The sequence below is a fragment of the Falco naumanni genome, chromosome 7, assembly GCF_017639655.2.
Source record: "Falco naumanni isolate bFalNau1 chromosome 7, bFalNau1.pat, whole genome shotgun sequence".
NCBI classification, from domain to species: domain Eukaryota; kingdom Metazoa; phylum Chordata; class Aves; order Falconiformes; family Falconidae; genus Falco; species Falco naumanni.
The window spans coordinates 61,946,437-61,952,436 of NC_054060.1; the positions used below are offsets into that span (position 1 = coordinate 61,946,437).

The window sequence follows — 6,000 nt, forward strand, 5'->3', positions numbered from 1 at the left end:
ATGCACACAGGACACTGAATGGCCATTTTCAGAGATGCTGAGTGTACAGCAGCTCCTACTGAGGCAGAGGGAAGCACTGGGGCCATCAGTCTTTCAAGTCTTGGTATTCAGGAGTTCAAATGGACCTAGAAGCCTGACTTCACCAGCTTCTGAGCTTCCAGCCTCTGAAATTTCTGTTTCTTGTGTATTTAAGCACTGTATACTGCTCTGTTTCACCCCCCCACTGTCAGTCTTTCTAATTCTGTGATCACTATGACCAAGAGATGCACGTTGAAAGACCAAGTAAATCTATCAGTCGCTCCTGTAACAGGGCTTGGGATTATTAACAATATGAATTCGCAAAAGGAATAGAGAACATTGATCTGGGTTTATGAAATGAGACAGAAAGACATTTAATTGATTTTAACAGTCCTAATCACCTGTTAACTGCAAATCCCTCCTCAGTTAACACCCTAGAAATGTATCCTGATAAAATAAAAAACAACTAAGGCCAGAAATTGGATGTTCAATGGTCAGAGACATTTTCAAGTTTAAGATAAAGACCAGACCACCAGTTTTTGACTCACATAAAATTAGTTTCAAATTGTTATAACAGAGTCACAGCTTCTGGACTTTCTCAGAAACACGTGAAACAACTTGATGTCCAGACTGAGTGTGAGCACCATGAAGGGTTAAAAGGTGAAAATCCCAAATGAACTTTGTGTTGCAGTGAAAAATTATCTGTAAAACCCACTTGCTGCTGCAAGGCCTTTGGACCACGCTATCATGCAAGTATTTGAGCTGGTGAGATATGGTTAAAAGTAACTCACATATAAAGAGCAGATACAGGACAGGGACCATAGAAGCAAGTGAGCTGGTAAAGGTTGGCAAAATAGGACAGAGAAAATGCATGCAACTTGTGAAGCGAAAAAGGGAGAAATAATAATAAAAAGGTCTGTGAGTCTAGACTTACCACAGCCTTTTTTTCTGGCTGAATATCGTAAAAGGTGAACGCTGGCACTGTTGCAGAATTCACTTTGCCAATCTGCATTCCTTCCTGGAGCTACTCTCAGTCTAGGATGGCAGAAACACGGAAAAAAGTCAGGGCCACACAGGCAATCAGTTCTACCAGGGATGTGATGCGTGCTTATCTGAAATCGCAGCGTGGGAAAGCATGATAGAGAGAGAATGCCCCAGCAAAATTGCAAGGTTTGTCCGATGACTGTTATGTTATCCTTTAAAAAACCTGCAGCTGTGTAGGAATGTTTAAAAATCTGCCATACAACTGGATGAAGGGAATTTTTCTAGCCATATCAAATGAAGTGGACGTAAGAGTGTTACAACTGAGCCATCTCACTGATATCCCTTTGAGGTAAAATTTACCTCCCTGTATTACAGGATCACAGGAGGCAAATGCTGGAAATGTCACCGTGCTACTGAAAGCTTGTGTCAGAGAAGGGTAAGGCACCTAATCCATGCGTGGTGCTGAAACCACATCACTGAAAAACATGACTGCCCACTAGCTGCATGTTTTATTTATTATTTATTATTTAGAAAGCATTTGACACCTTTCTACCTCAAAGGCTTAGAGGGATGCTGGCAGCTGTCAAGATTCAACAACACACCACTGAACTCACCACAGACCTCTGCTGTCAGTACCAAATCCCAGTGTGAAGAGCAACAGGTGAGACTGAATTGCTTCCATTGGGCTGGGCATAAACCCCCCACCATTTCAACAGGAATACTGAATTTATTTGGAAACTGCTGTGAAAGGATTTCGACATACAGAAGGAGCAGAAGTTTCCATTGGTGGGACTGTCCTAACTGATCTCTGACACACTAACAGCGTGACGACCGTACCACAGTGACTGAACAGACGTGAACTGTCCTGAATATGTTGAAAAGACCAAGCACATACACTGACATAAGTTGTAAAGATACAATGCTTTTTAGTAGTAGAAATACGGTTAGAGGAAAAGGGACTCTGCCAAAAACTAGCTGATAATCTTACTTAAACTTTGTATGGATGGGAAAAAAAATCAGGAAAGGAATTACAGAAGCACTAAGGGTGGAAAGGCCTAGGGAAGGCTAGCCAACATGAAGATCAGATAGATGATGGATGGACCGGTGAGGCCACAAGGATACCAGTCTGACTAGAGAAGTACCTGGAAACTCTGCTACAGTATCATCACAGGTCATGCATGAACACACAGATGTATTTATTGAAGTTATAACAATCAGTGAGTGAATAAATTTGTCAGCTAATTCTCTTAATACATAAGGATAAGTGAAATATTTAATGTAGAGTCTTACATGTGATTACCAATGGTTATTTTCAGTGGACCTTCCAGGTCCTTATTGTTCCTTCTACTTTTCATTTAGGAAGACTATTATCTCATCCATTTTTGAGTTGCCATTAATTTCATCCCCCTCATCTGTTAATGGACTTTCTTTCTCTTTTGTATTTACTTCCCTAGCCATAAAAGCCTTTTTAATCCTCCCAAGCCCCTTTTTATTCATTCTGGGATTGATTGTAATGCTACGCTGTGCCCTGGGTAAGTAGCTACATTGCCCCAGGAGCAGGCCAGAGAATTAAGTAGGGCTTGGAGCTCTGGTCTCTCCCTGCGCTCTGCTCCTGAAGGCAGGGCTGGGTTGTGGCTGTGCAACTTCCAATCTAACCAGTAACTTCGGCTGGCAAACCAGAGGGAAAAGCATTTTGCAGATACAGTGCCTTCTTTTGCTTGCAGGCGATGGGTCCTGCTCTCCATGCCAAACCTCTTGCTGCACAAGAGAACAACACGCAGCCGGTAATGTAACACTTTTCTGTCTCTGTTAGTCTCAGCTTCAACATTTTAATTTTTCATACCCTTGAGCTAGACGAAGAAGCTGCGATGCTGTACTGGTCAGCAGGCACACAGGTGCTATTAAAAAGCCACAGTCGGGCAGCCTAGGTAGGGAAACAGCATCATGTCCTGGTGCATCGTTGGTGGGTAACGCCTCAAATAGTTCACCCTTCTGCTTTTTGGCTCCTCATGTCAACTTTCTCTATTTACGTCTGGATGTTTTAGATTGGTTTGCTAAATGGACCTTCTAGGATTTGACTGCATGTGTGTGTGCGCAATGTCTGTCTGCCTACCTTTTAGATATTCCTGTTCTCCCTTTCTCTCCTTCCCTCTCCTCTGTAGTTTGCCAGCCTTTCTTGCAAATCCATTCACACAGGAATCGAGAATCCAAAGGTGTTAGGGACACAGGTGGTCAGGCCAGGACAAGAAATCCTGTGAATGCCATCTCTGAGGGAAGTGCTGCAGCCAGTGCTTCATTAGGCATGAGGGAATCCACTGCTTGGTGAAGTTCTACCTCCCGTATGGGTTGTCTGGTATCTAATCAAGGGAAACTTCTCTTTGAAGCTTTTCCCGTGGCTGGGCTGCCAGTAAGGGCTTGTGTATGTGCCTTCTCTAACGTCAAGTAAGCTCATGCTGTATGTTAACATTAACTCTGTCAAAAGAGCAGTTGGCCACAACACAAAAATCCATCAGCTTCATTAGTTTAGTTTAACTGTGGGCTGAACAACTGCTTTCTTTTCTACTTTTACAACTCTTTACAATCTCAGGTATATCAGCAATACTTCACAAAGGCAGTGTTTAGGTTTCATTTCCCCCCGCCCCCAATTTTCTTTTTCACAGGAGCTATCTGTGGTACATACATTAATTCAAACTTAATATTCACCTTTTTTGAGGGCTCCCTTGCCATCTTTAGTACGTTTGTTTTTATGAAATCAGATAGCTTTTAATTTATGTCTTACTGGTATGTTTTCAGATCGCTTCCGATGGCTGTTTCTTTTTCTCTAGGAATTAACGTGGTTTCTTGTTCTGGGTAATAAAAGTTTGTAACTTGAGAACCTCCTTAATACATGTGTGATTGTATTTGTTATCCAACAGAGAGATGGGAGGTCAGGATTTCTCCATAATGGTTTTTACAGGCTGGAGAAATAATTATCCTTCCTTGGCTCTGTGCGCTTTGTAGTGGGAGCTGTTCTTCCCTCCAGGTTTGCTCAGTGTGTGTCATTCCCCATGCTCAGTGGGGTAGGAGGGTTGCCATATGTGGCCACTAGTCTGCCTTGTATAAAACCCAGCCTGTTGCACTGCATTGCCATAAAAACCTGAAACGTTGTCTGTATAACTGCATGCAACTTGCAGGGGAAAACCAGTGGGACTAGTTAATCTGTAGAATGAAAGAGGAGAAACTGGTTGGGTATTTTCTCCGTAGTTATTAACGACCAAAAATGATGGTATGGAAATGTGTCACAATATTTATGAAAATGAAGGATAAAATTGCAGATAATCTTTACTTGGCTCTTTCTACATTTCTGCCTTTAGCCTTCTGTCCCGAATACTCTTGTGAAATACACAGCAGTTATGACATCTGAACATGATGGATTTAATGACCAAAAAAATATGCTATTGTTCACAACTGTAACTGCTTTCAAGTAACCTTCACATTTGGCTGCTGCTATGTTTTATCATGTATATTGTGAGCCTTTTTTTTCTCCCTTTGCTTTTGTATTGCTTTAAAAAGACAACAGAACATGCTGTGAGTTAATGTTTCACTTGTAAAAGGTTATGGATTAAGCTCAGCTGGTTTCTCAGGCTGACACAGGGTTCATGATTAGAAGAATGAAAACAAACATGAATTGAAAATGTCACTAACCTTTATTGGGCCCTGAAAATCCCTGAGCCTGCATGACAGGAGGCTTTCCTGTTTTCAACAGGATAAAGAAGATTGAAACAAAACAGCACGGATCTTGGCTATTTACATCTTTTAATGAATGCTCTTCACGTTTGGGTCCCTTTGTCAATCTCCCAGTTTTCAAGGGTTTAGCTGTGAAAAGTGCGGATGGTATCACATACTCTTATAAACCATGGAGTAGACATCTGTCTAGGATGCTTTTTCCTCCAAATTATGCTTAGTGTAAAGGACCACGTTTTAAGCTTCATTTACGACTATGCATGTATAAGGTAGCCAATTATCCAGTCTGAGTGTTCAATAGCAGAAAGGCTGAATAAAACCATCTTTAAATAATGCAGTGAATTTTATTTTATTAAATTAAACCAGGAAAAAAAATTATGAATTCTAGGTGGTAGTGCATTTCAAACTTTAAAACAGTTTAATGAAAAGAATACCCTTTCACTTAAAAAAACGAATCGGTCTTGCTCTAGCTGCTGTGGAAGAACTTGCCCTGCCTTAGCCAAGGCGGGAGGAACTCAAAGCCAACTCAAACTGGCCATAGTGGCATCCGAAAATGCCACTGACCTGGGGTGCTGTGTTTTATCAAGAGCACAGATTCTGGCCCAATGTCTTAGACCTGCAAACTGAAGGAGCCTATTGCACAGTATGACCGCCCTTCCCATGCATTAGGGAAGAATTAAGCATCACCCTTGGCCTTACAGACCCAGATATTCCCTGCTTCTTTATTACCTTACACTGCTCAGCTGACTTTTTTCCCAGTCAAATTACTGAAAACAAAAGAATTGTCAAGTGTTTTTTTCATCTAAGCTGTGAAGAAACAAGGTGTACATTTTTATTTGTTTTAAAATTTTTAGCTGCATGTTTTAGTAACAGCTGTGCCATTGCTTCACTGATTTCATAGGTAACCTGAGAAAATGCTTTATGGAGGAAGAACACCAGGGGATCCTGCAGCCAAATCTATTTCCTTCTCCTGATCTATAAATGTCTGGTGGATATGGAATTTTTGCCTCACAAAATCACATTTACCTTTTTCACAAAGTGAAGTGAGGCAATATAGACCCACGCTTAGTACATAATTATTTAACATATCCCACTATTTCATGGTGCAACTCTGACCTGTAACTGAGATTTAATGAAGTGCTTTGGCAAAGAATTAATATTAGGGGGAACATAAACCTGCAATTTTTTAGTCTCACTTCATCCAATTATAGTTTGTTCTTGCATTACATAATCTATTTTAGTTTTTGGTGTAGGGGAAGAGTGAGATCTTACAAT

General features: G+C 41.0%; 1 long non-coding RNA gene across 5 annotated transcripts in view; it reads right to left on the reverse strand.

Annotated features, from left to right (window-relative positions):
- LOC121091328 overlaps nt 1-3,820 on the reverse strand; it is a 37,501-nt gene extending 33,681 nt beyond the window's left edge. For 2 of the 5 annotated variants that reach the window (XR_005828903.1, XR_005828900.1), the window contains exons 1-2: nt 3,116-3,469; nt 953-1,053 (exon numbers count right to left, since the gene is read on the reverse strand). This is a non-coding gene — a long non-coding RNA (uncharacterized LOC121091328). Of the gene's footprint in view, nt 1-952; nt 1,054-3,115 lie in introns of all 5 variants that reach the window. The other 3 variants (XR_005828902.1, XR_005828899.1, XR_005828901.1) reach the window with 2 other exon arrangements.
- Between the last annotated feature and the right edge of the window lie 2,180 nt (nt 3,821-6,000).